Consider the following 13,142-nt stretch of genomic DNA (forward strand, 5'->3'; position numbering starts at 1 on the left):
TAAAAAGTAGTGTAATTGTTTCTCTTCGTTATAATGTGTTAATCTTATTTTCACAATAAATAATAATATCATTTTAACAATCTTTCTACAAGAGTTCCTTAAAATACATATATTCATTGCCAAAAGACATTAAGGCTTCATAACTACCCTCCAGAAGATAAAGAGGAGCACCGTCTCTCTGTCTGTTATTGCCAATACGTCATCTTAACAAACGAGCCGATTAATTTTCATGGGCTAGGCGATGTGTCTTCATAATTGCTCAAGAGTAAAGTCTGCTATGTAAGGGTTTTTGTCACTTTGCACGGGACGCAGCTTGGTGCTTGCACATCGTGAAATATGGCTTTCGGAGAGAACGAAAGGGGTCAAGTTTGTGTTTATCGCGGTTGAACACAACCAGGTGCAATGTGACACATTAGGTGGAGATTGGGGACGTGTTTAACGTTGGCGATGTTAAGCTCAAATTGGAATTGTGTACATTGGATGAGAGACAATATAGAGTGAATTATGTTTCACAGTGTTGGCAGTTGTTATTTTATGCAATTAGACCACATTTTTGATAATGCTACTAGGAAAATTATTCTCTTTAATTTAACATAATGTTTTACGTATATGAGGTTGGTTATTTTATTCTTAGTATACGGTACATACAAATTTGTAAGATAATCACAGTAAGTTTTATGTATGGAAACACTCAATTACCTCGGAAATGGCTTGCACGATTTTTATAGATTTTGGTGGGTAAGGATTTTCTGAGGCGCCCAATATTATAATGGCAATTACATTGTTGTCAGATTTTCCGTTTTTTTTTTAATGTAATTGCTACAATTATTAACAAAAAGTTAAACAAATTATAAAAATCAATTTTTTCGGCGCGGGTAAATATTATTTTAGGTTCTTTGGATCATTGGGAACAAAAAAGATTTTTGGTAATTTTTCTATAAAAGTAACCGTTTCCGAGTTATAAACAATTTAAAACTGAAAAAATTAATTTACGCTAGCAGTAGCCGTAAAACGAACTTAAGGTTCCGCGGAACGGAATAGGAATAGCCGAACTGAACCGACAACAGGACTTGTGCATAGTTGGTTCAGTTCGGCTATTCCTATTCCGTTCGCTCGGAACCTTAAGTTCGTTTTACGGCTACTGCTAGCGTAAATTTGTCGCCCGTGGAGCCTTAGCCTAAGATCGCGCCTACCTACGTGTAGGATACGCTAAAGCGCGTGATACACACGCAAACTTTAAGCACGCGGGTTTAAAGATCGCGGACTTACTCGGCTCGCCGTCGGTGATACACGGCAGACTTAAAGTACGCGGTTTTAAAAATCGCGGTCGCCGTCGGTGGTTTGTGCTATTTAGGAATTTTATCGTATTATATACTTCGTATCGTATCCTATCGTGTTATATATTTTCAATACTAATAAAAAAAGACGAAATCGAAAAGTGTGGGTAACAAACAAAATATCATAGATAAGAGGGTAATATTTTCATCAGGAGGATAAAACAGCCTATAAATAATTAGGTTTACTCAAAAACAAATAATCAAAAAAGCTTAAAGTAGTGTTTTACGGTTTTTTTAAAACTTATAAAATGTAACTTGTCTCCTTTCAACAATAAACGATGGAATTATTTCTAGGCAATTTGCTTAATTAGTGAAAATATAAGTGTAACTTTAAACGCAAAAACATGGTGGCTCGAGGCCTCGGCTCGTGACAGTGATACACGTACGGGTTACGAGTACGATTTTAAACTTGTTGGATCGACGGCGTACTTACTCGGCGGACTTAAAATACGCGTACTTGCAGTGATACACGTGCGAAAAAGGTCGTCGAGCTATAAGTTCGCGTACTTACTCTCGTGTGTATCACCCCTTTAAGATCACACACACATGCCTACTTTCGGGCAGTGAACGTCCCTTGTGCGACTTATATGCTACGCCTCTTGCTCTCATCCATTTGTTAATAGTGTCCAAAATATCAAAGAGAAAGCACCGAATAAACAATCTACCAAACACTATACCAGCTCTATTAGGAGAAAACTCTCCAATAAAAAACATATTAAATTACCTAAGGTCAATCAATATTTTGTACCAAATCTAAATTTGTTGTTAAGCATTGTTTAGTAAATGAGAAAATCTCGCAGACAATCGAGCATAACAAGAGCATGAAGATATTAAGAAGGAAATTGACGAACATCAGAAAAGAAATTATCAGACTCAAGGGAAAAATGGCAAACTAACATAAAATAGGGAGGAAATGCTAGAGATAGTGGAAGACTTCTATAAAACACTATATATAAATAAACTTGACTTAAACCCGACAGAGCATACAGAACAAAAAATTATGAATAGGTTCAGAGGATATTCCCGAGATAACAACGGCTGAAATCTATCATGCTTTAAAGAAAATGAAAAATAACAAAGCACCAGGAGAGGACGGAGTAGTGGCAGACGCGCTAAAAATCGGAGGCTCTGCTCTCATTAGGGCAATAATATATGCTTAAAAAACCAAGCCATACCAGCTGAATCGAATAATTCTATAACGCTCCTCATACATAAAAAAGGAGATCAAACAGACCTCGAAAACTATAGGCCAATCAGTCTTCTAAACCACATATATAAATTGTTTGCTCAAATAATCACTACCAGAATTGAGAACAAACTGGAGGCATGCCAACCGAGAGAGCAGGCAGGTTTCCGCCCTGGGTATGGTACAAATGACCATCTGACTTGTCTGAAGGTCCTGACGGAAAAACTGTGGAGTACAACTGGCCGCTAGTTCTGGTATTTGTTGACTACAAAAGTGCCTTTGACACTATCGAAATGGTAGCCATCTTAAGAGCTTTGAGAGATTGTAGAATCGACTACTGATATTCCAACGTTATTCAACATATATATGCAAATGTCACAACAGGAATAAACCTCCATACCCAAACTCAAAAAATAAAACTAAAAAGGGGAGTTAGACAAGGAGACAACATGTCACCAAAACAATTCAATGCCGTAATGCAGCATGCATTCCAGATGTTAGAATGGGAAAACAGAGGTTTAAATCTCGATGGCGAAAGGCTGAACCACCTACGATTTGCAGATGATATAGTTCTAATAACCGACGACTTAAAGGAAGCCCACGAAATGCTGCAAGAACTACGAGTTTCTCAAAAAGTAGGGTTGGGAATAAACTTTGGGAAAACTAAAATGATGACCAATTTAGTACGTAGCGGACCATTGAAACTGGAGGACTGCCATATCGAAACAGTTGACAAATACATCTATCTGGACCAAGAAATACAAATAAGTAGAGACAACCAAACATGCGAATTATCTAGAAGAATAGCTTTAGGATAGGCAGCGTATGGCAAACTAAGAGACGTGTTCAAGTAAAACATCCCAATAAAGCTAAAAAGAAAAGCATTCAACCAGTGCCTACTTCCGGTGCTTACTTATGGAGCTGAAACACTGACATTGACTAAAACATCAATAAGAAAATTACAAGTAGCACAACGAAAAATGGAAAGATCCATGCTTGGCCTAACTTTGAGAGACAGAATACGAAATGATGAGTTACGGCGAAGAACTGGAGTGGAAGACATCATAAAACGCATTACGCAGTTGAAGTGGAAATGGTCAGGACACGTCGCAAGACAGAGAGACAACAGATGGACAAAGAAGATTTTAGAGTGGAGGCCAAGAGCAGACAAACGAAGTCGTGGAAGACCACCTGCCAGATGGACCGACGATGTTAAAAGAATAGCTGGATTGCAGCTGCCCATTACAGAGAAGGGTGGAGACATCTTGAGGAGGCCTATGTCCAACAGTGGACAAATTTGGATGTGTGATGATGATGATTGTTTAGTGAATAAATGCTGATTTATGTTAGAACGGGCCGTGGACTAAAGGGCTATGTGAACTTTGAAGAATCGTGTGATATGAAAGGCATGTGGCTGACTATTCTTTTCCCGTACCCGACCCGTACTCGCCCCACTCCGATCTAACAGAAACTACTTGTCAGTGGTAGCAACGTGCTATTCACGGGGAACTATTGTATTTTGATAGTTTTTGACCAGTCAGACTTGTCGGCTTGTATATATTTTATTATATTTTAGTTACATTCTAAAATATCCAAAAGTCTAAATAATTAAAAAAGTATAAAAAATCCAAAAATCCCAGCTTAAAGCGAAAGGTTTTTGACATAGGTCTGGATCCCGCGTATGAAAAAAAAAAGTTGATTAATAGCAAGCTGAAAATTTGTTAATAGCTTAAGGGTGTCTAGTCGGATAAACTTTGATATATGGGAGCACTGGAACAGGGGCAGTTTTAATTGTGGAATAGGTTAAAAATTTGGAAGGGTCAGACCACGAAAGCGGCACATTTGTTTTGTCCGACAGAATAGACTTAAACTCTCCGAACAGAGATTAAACTCTTATACAAAAGTCAGACTGCTATTTATCACCTGTCATAATTCCTGTCATTTGACATATTCTACATGTTCCACTCATTAAAACGCCCATTTGGTGATAAATAGCAGTCTGATTTTTGCACGAGAGTTTAATCTCTGTTCGGAGAGTTTAAGTCTATTCTGTCGAACAAAATACATGTGCCATTTTCGTGGTCTGACCGTTCCAAATTTTTAACCTGTTCCACAATTAAAACTTCCCCTGCTCCAGTGTTCCCATATATCAAAGTTTGTCCGACTAGACACCCTTAAGCTATTAACACATTTTCAGCTTGCTATTAATCAACTTTTTTTTTCATACGCGGGATCCAGACCTAACACATGTATCCTTCCTGTTATGACTTATGGAATGGAGACCATGATACTTACAAATCAATATGTAATGATTATATGAGAAAGGAAGATGTAAGAAGAAGAACCAAAGTAAAAGATCTTAAAACAAAGAGAAGTGAACAATGAGAGAAAACAATGGAGATCAAGAGCACATAAACGAGGCATAGGAAAACCGCAGAATGGATCTTTTGCAGGCCCGTTATCGCCGGCCTGGATCGACACACAAGGGGAGGCCTACGTCCAGAACTGGACCAGAAGGGGTTAATAAAGAAGAAATTACATTCTACAGTGAATTACAAACATTTAATTGAGTATCTGTACCCATCTATTTATGATATTCATGTTGGGTGGACTGCCCATCGCCTTTTCCTTCTTTTATCTTCAACTCAAGACACTCGCAAATAAAACTAATTAAAAAAATCCTTGCGGAAGCCGGAAGCCAAACCTCGTAGCATAAATTAACATCCCGTGCGGAGCCCGGTTGTCCTACGGCCCGTCTGGTACACGTGCCCTCCTAACATAAATCAGCCTTAACCCCGCTAATAACATGTTGGTGGTTGCATAAATTTAATAAAAATGGAAAGAACATCAATCTAGAACTTCGAGTGGTTATAACATATACAGGGTGTCCCCGAAAATAGTGCGTTCCTTAAAGGTATAGGTAGAAGGCACAATGTAGAGCAAAAAAGTCTTATAACATTTTTTTCTAAATTGATCCGTTTGACCAAAAAACGAAAATACATTTTGATATGCAAATTGAAGTCTGGCAACAACGCGCAACTCAAAAATATAAAGATTCAAAAAGTAGGTTTGTAGGTCAGTTGCATCTGGTAGGTAAAATAATGTAAATATCAACCAAACCCATATCCATTATATTGCAGGTAGGTACCTACGATGTCAACAACCCCAAAAATCACACCTCAAAGTAAATAAACAAGGGGTTATTAGGTTAAATTTCCACAGTCACAGCAAGTTCTTCTAGGCTACGTTGCCATGACATTCAAATTTATGAAAATAAAAATTCACTTATATGGAGAACAATGTAATTTTTTTCTTGGAAACGGTTAACTTTAGAAAAAAAAAGGTTATAGGACTTTTTTGTTTTAAATTGTGTATTATATCCATACCTTAAAGGAATGCGCTATTTTCGGGGACACCCTGTATAACGGGTGATTTTATACAGTATATTCCCATTAAAGTTGGTTGCCAAGAACATATCCGCACATATTCGTTTTGTATGAACCCGCCCATTTTCCACAATTCAAGGTGATTCGTTTTGTCTTGGTGAATGGTTAAAACATTTGCAGGTCTTAATGTTAAATTTAGAGGATCGTTCTGACGCTAACTGTATTATTTTATATTTTCCTTGGGTGTGTGCGCCGAATTAAGGATAATTATATTATTACTACACCAGTGGGATAGTGCAGACCGTTTAAATAATGTACTTTTCTAAATTAATGACCAGGAAAGGTTAAAATAATTGCGGTAGAATATTTGGCCACCATATACAGATAAATTACATACAGCAAACGACTTTGAATTGTGTAGATACTTATAAAAGTTATAAATTAGACAGAAAACTTAATCAAAACGAAATCTTGTTCTCTAATCTGGCATAAATATTATTTGAAAACATTCAGTCTCCCAATCGTAGGTTGGATATCATCATCACTATCTTCACTTTATCTACCGCTGCTCTGAAGATTTCTATTAGACGAGGCAATAAAGCACTAAAATCGGCCTTACCTCCGAAAAAAAAACAAGACGGATCTTAATAATTCTTTTTGCATTCGATTCATGAATGCTCCAGGAAACTTTGTGACACGGAGCCATGATATAATATTGAAAAACTGCATACAAAAAATGCATTCTTACATCTCAAACAGACAATAAAAAAAATTCAAAACTCGTCAATTATCGGCGGAAATGAGTTCAATTTTGTTACTTGGGGGTTTTTGGGGTCGCTGAAAACGAATATGACGTCAAAAGTGATCTCCGGAGTACCTGGTGCCAAGAGTACCTACTGTTTACCTCGTCATTAAAATTAATTAAAAAATTAGTCAAAAATCATTACTCGGGGGGTTTTTGGGGCCGCTACCGACGAATATGACATCGGAAGTGATTTTCGGAGTACCTGGTGCCCAGGGTACCTATTGTTTAGCTCTCTTGTGGAGTTTTTGGCAAAAAATGTATTAAAAAATTAGTCAAAAATAATTACTCGGGGCTTTTTGGGGTCGCTAACGACGAATATCTACTTCTTATGAAGCTTTCGACAAATTCATTAAAAAAAGAATGTGTGTGTACTTTGTACGCACGTAAGAAGTTATACTTCTATTATATGATTATATGATTATATGATTATAAACGAAATTAATATACTTTTTATTTATATTTTATTTAAATATTAAATTAATTTATACTTAATACTTCTCAAACATTTTTATTGAAACAGTGCCAAAAATTAAAATAATAAAAAAATAAAACACACACAAACACATTAAAAATGCCACAAATGATTTCTGAACATTAATTGTCGGAAAAATTTTTAACTAAATACGTATTTTCTGCAAATAAAATTATATAATAAATATACTTACAATCATAAAATGTATAAAAAAAAATAAAAAAATAAAAGTTTCTATTGGGATTCGAACCAACTTACCACGCGGCTGGTATTTGCGTTGTATTGGGATTCACCCGCATTAAAACTGCACCACAGAGGCAGCTTGTCATTATGTGCGAAGATCGTCTAACTAAACAGATTAACCTTTTGACATTTTTAACTTATGTAAATCAAATTATTTTGATTTTGAATTGAAATGATTTAGAATTGAAAAAATACAACAAAACATAGGGTAAGAAGACAATATATTAGGTGAATATTGATATAAATTTTGATGGTAATCAAATTATGTAAAAAAAAGTATTACATACTACTTATGTATTTTGGTAGGTTCAAGGTAGGTATCGGAGCCCGTATAACGACTAATACATTTCGCAATCACTTGCGTCGTGCAAAGTGGCTATGTTCAAATATCATAACAAAATTTGATCAACTATTTATAAAACACTTACCAGTGAAAGATTCTTTAGCTTTGAATAAGCGAGATCTGCGGCACTCATACTAGGCACAGTTTGATGAGCTTTCACATTGGCATGCAACAACCATCTCTTCTATGTAAATAAGTCCAAAAATATAATATGAAAACTATTTAAAAAGGCAGTATAACCATTAACTAACTTTTTGTTTGTTGTTTCTCTTCCTACAAATTTTAAAACGCAACAAGCATACATTATAACCAAACACAGTCCCACAGCTGCCATATTGGATAATTTTTGTCATGTCATTTGAACATCCAATCAGAACAAAGTTATAATGCGCATGCGCCCGGTCGCTAGGTTTTCCCATATAAAATTTCACCGTCATTACGCCCGTAAAGAAGTATAACTTCAAAAATAGCCAAAAATCATTACTCGGGAGGTTTTTGGGTCGCTGATGACGAACACTTCATTCAAATTATTTTTAAATGCATTCATTTTTTTCGAATCTTGAGAAAACTAATAAGTATTTAAAAAAAAAAGAATGTGTGTACCACGTAAGAAGTTACTCTTCTATTATATGATTTCAACGAAATCAATATACTTTAAACAGTTTATTTATATTTAATTTAAATATTAAACTAATTTTAATACTTACTACTTTCCAGAATTTTTTAGTAAAACAATACCAAAAATTAAAAAAATAAAAGAATAAAACGCACACAAACACATTGAAAAATACCACAAAGAAATTATTTCTGAACAATAATTGTTGCCAAAAATTTTAAATAAATACGTATTTTCTGAAAAAAATTAAATAATTATATACTGACAATCATAACATTTATAAAAAAATAAAAAAATAGTAACTTGCATTGGGATCGAACCCACTTCCCTTCGATCGAAAATCAAAGCGCTTTCCCACTGCGCCAAATTCGCGTATCTGTCATGTGGGAATATACACCAACTGAACGTTTCCACCGTAAACTTTTTGACATTTGTTTATTATTTATATGAATTTAATCAAATTAGTTTGATTTTTTGTGGAATTAAAGGAATATTTTGTGGAATAACAATATATTAGGTGAATATTGGTAGAAATTTTGATGGTAATCAAAGTATGTAAAATCAAAGCATTACATATACTATTTTGGTAGGTTCATTTTAAATTTTCCAAATAGGATAGGTAAAATTACCTATGTAATTTTTTATTGGGATACTGAAACATTTACAATAATTATTGTGAAGTTGGTGTTGCTAGACGAAGACACTGCCCCGAACAAACAAACTTAAACTTTTTTCTGAAACTTTATTCTTATATAATTAAATGTACAATTACATTACGTTGACCTTGAGATAAGTCGCGAATAACCCATTTCTCGGTAACTAGATTCCCTGACTAGCGCGACAGAGTGCAACGACAACAAAGATGTCTCTGGTACTCGACCTTCCTATTTATATCTGTTATAGTTAAAAACAGTGCCAATATGTATGACCATATATGGTTAGGTTCTATACGTATATCAAGAATGACGTGTACTTTCTTTGCAGTCTTTCAAATGAGTTCAATACTTCAACTTTGCTACTGTCGTAATAAATTATACAAATTGCAATTATAATATTATGACCTTATTTTTATAACAAATAAATTAGGAAAATTCCGTGAGGGTTGTCGTGTACCATCACATTATTACGTACCTGTCGCTTTTAAAAACTATTTAAAAAGTCACTACAATTATAAACTTGCTTTTTTCTCTGCCATCGCAACAATAAAACCTAATATACACAACATTTTTGTTTATCTATAACCTCCATATTGAACAATTATTGACAGATGATTTTAACACCCAATTAGATCCCGTATAACGTTTGAGCGACTAATGTCGGTGTGCGCATGCGCCAGGGAATGCAAAAATTTAGCTTCGTGCCTAAAGAAGTATAACTTGCAAAGATTTAAACGCAGAATGGAATATTACAGTATTACCGATGGTCGAAAGTCCCTGAAAAGTTCTATATTGTTTATTTTAATAAGTCACAGGGGTGAAAAAAAGAGAAAATTTAGTCTGATTTTTAATTTCAAATATATCATTCAAAAGAAACTCTTTTTTTATTATAAGGGACCCTCTGCCCTCGGTAATAATGAAGTCTTTCATTCTGCGTTTAAATTTTTCAAAAATAGTTTTCTCAAGATTCGAAAAAAATAAATGCGTTTAAAAATAATTCGACCGAAATTTTCCGCCTACGCTCTCAAAAAGGATTAGAGTAATATACATTTTTGTAATCTGTATCTCAAAAGCTTTTAAGTGAGGTGTCACGTGATGTACTTTCCGGTTTAAAAAAATCAAAGTTATGCCTGTCACCTGAAGAGGGATCGCGTAAAGTTCGAAACGTTAATGCTATAATATACTATGATTATTTTAAAAATCGACCTGTCCGAGTGTTTTGATTATGTGCTAAAAATAAATGAGTTAATAAGGGGGGGAGTTAATAATAATAAACTTATTCCAGCGCAATGTATGTTTATATGTATATACAAGCAGTTCATTATTCAACAAGGTCAATTAAAGATTATTAATCCCCGATATAAAGGCAATATTATAACGTTGCCGTTCTACAGCAATTACATTGCCCTCGAAATGTACACATCATCCTTAGCGAAATGAGTGCCTTCGAGAGACACCCCTATCATACACACATACTCAAAGCGTCGAGTGCTCCGACGCCATTAAGGGTAATATTAGGAAAATTAAGAGCGATGTACACACGCACATAGAACATTTCTGCCCTTGTGCTAGCTCAACAAACGGTGCAATTACTTTTTATCGTTTTTCGTGTGATTAGGGACTTATTATTTACACATATAGTATTAGGCAAATGTTCACGTTTGCACTGGTAAAATGGAACAGTGAGAACTGAAACATTCATAGAGGAGATATAAATATGATATAATATGGTTTTTAGTTATGCAGAAGATAATGTCTATTGTGCAGAGCACTTTTCTCATTTTGTTAAAATTTGCTCTATCTTTTCTGTTTTGATTCTCATTTCCCCAAAGTAATCACCTGTGGAGTTGATCATTGTTCCAAGATATGCATAATGGTCTACTCATTCTACACTGGCTCCGTTTATAAAAAAAATTCTCGTTATTTCTTTTAGTTTTCGATATTCTTATAAATTTTGTCTTCTTGACGTTCATTGCTAGGCCGTAATCTTGTCCAAACTCCCACGATACACTTAACCAGAGATAGGATCGAGCGCATTCGTGGGCGGATCCTCCTTGGAGCGAACTACGTCACTCACAGAGTTGTTTTAAAAGTTAGCGTGCAGTAAACATATGTTTTCACTTATAAATTCGTTACATTTGTGTTTATTTGAGCTTTTGTGACTTCTTTTTGAATCCACATTATGAAATGAGAAGCGTTGAAAAGTGATAATTATGTCTGTCTGATTAATAATAATTTTAAAGTATTCCACTTAAAATATTTCTTTTTCAATTATATGTTAAACCTTCCAATTTTGGCGTTAAATCAGGGTGTATCATATCGGTCAGCATAAACATTCTATTGTTTATGTAACCGATCTGATTCATTTTGAAGCGTCCAGAATTATAAGGAATAGCTATTTGTATAACAAGGGAGGAAAGTGTAACTTTTCCTCCCGAGAATGAAGTTTACTGCCCGACGCGTAGCGGAGGGCAGTAATCATTCAAGGGAGGAAAAGGCACTTTACTCCCATGTTATACATATGGGTTTTCCACCTTCCTCAAATAACAAGTCATTTTTTAATTTTTACTTAATTTATTTATGTAACTAACCAACAAAATGTATTAGAACTAAAACAACAAGTAGGTACAATATAACTGTCAACTGTCAAATATAAGTCAAATTATTAATGTAAACATTGTTAAATCAAACTAACAATTTACTGTTTTTTACCATTCTGCAAAATACAGGATGTTTTATAAATAAACGTTAAAATGTATAGATACTTCGTAATAGAAAATAGATATTATACAGGGCGTCAATAAGTTATATTTCATGAATGAAATACCATGACGTCACTTTTACTTTTCCTCCCTAGGGAGGAAAAATATTTTCCTCCCTAGGGAGGAAAAGTACAACTTTGCTCCCTACAATCAGGTCCGGAAAAGTATACTTTCGGTAGAGGTAGGTGGAAATAGCTATTTGTATAACAAGGGAGGAAAGTGCTACTTTTCCTCCCGATAATGAAGTTTACTGCCCGACGCCTAGCGGAGGGCAGTAATCATTCGAGGGAGGAAAAGGCACTTTACTCCCATGTTATACATATGGTTTTTCCACCTTCCTCAAATAATAAGTCATTTTTTCATTTTTACTTAATTTATTTATATAACTAACCAACAAAATTTATTAGAATTAAAACTAACAAGTAGGTACAATATAACTGTCAACTGTCAAATATAAGTCAAATTATCAATGTAAACATTGTTAAATCAAAACAACAATTTACTGTTTTTTACCATTCTGCAAAATACAAGGTGTTTTATAAATAAACGTTAAAATGTATAAATACTTACGTAATAGAAAACAGATATTGTACAGGGCGTCAATAAGTTATATTTCATGAATGAAATACCATGACGTCACTTTTACTTTTCCTCCCTAGGGAGGAAAAGTACAACTTTGCTCCCTACAATCAGGTCCGAAAAAGTATACTTTCGGTATAGGTAGGAGGTAGGTGGAAAAATATTTATTTTTAATTTAATTTATGGTTATGCAGAATTATAAACGGTCATCAAAAAAAGAGGTCGCGTTGTACGACAATTCAAATCAGCTGACCGGATATTTAAAAAATTACTCACTGCACTAAAAAGCATCGGACGTTCTGACCTTCATCAACAGAAAGCGAATGTGTGTTTATAACTTCAGCAATCTGTACAAAAAAAAGGAGACAGCCGGAAAGATCAAACACTGAACAATTTATTATTTTTTAAAACTTATTTCAATAATAAAAACAACGAAAATTCAGATTAAACACACATTTATAATTTTTCTATTTTTCAAATTTCCTTTAAAGTTTTTAAATTTTTGAATTTTTCTTCTTCTTCTTGTAATAGGACTATGCCCTGTTTCTTCTGATACAGTCTTTGCTGCGATGCGGAGCTCCAACTCTCGTACCATCGTTTTTTGGGTCTTCCTATGGGTCGCTTGGTGTTGGGCTTCTGTGTTTTCGCCCAATGCGCCATACGTTCAGAGTCCATCCGATCTACGTGGTCTCTCCACATGCGTCGTCGCGCTCTTGTCCATCTCACTACGTCTTGAACGCCTAGGTCTCTCAATGTG

The sequence above is a fragment of the Diabrotica virgifera genome, chromosome 4 (genome assembly GCF_917563875.1).
Source record: "Diabrotica virgifera virgifera chromosome 4, PGI_DIABVI_V3a".
NCBI classification, from domain to species: domain Eukaryota; kingdom Metazoa; phylum Arthropoda; class Insecta; order Coleoptera; family Chrysomelidae; genus Diabrotica; species Diabrotica virgifera.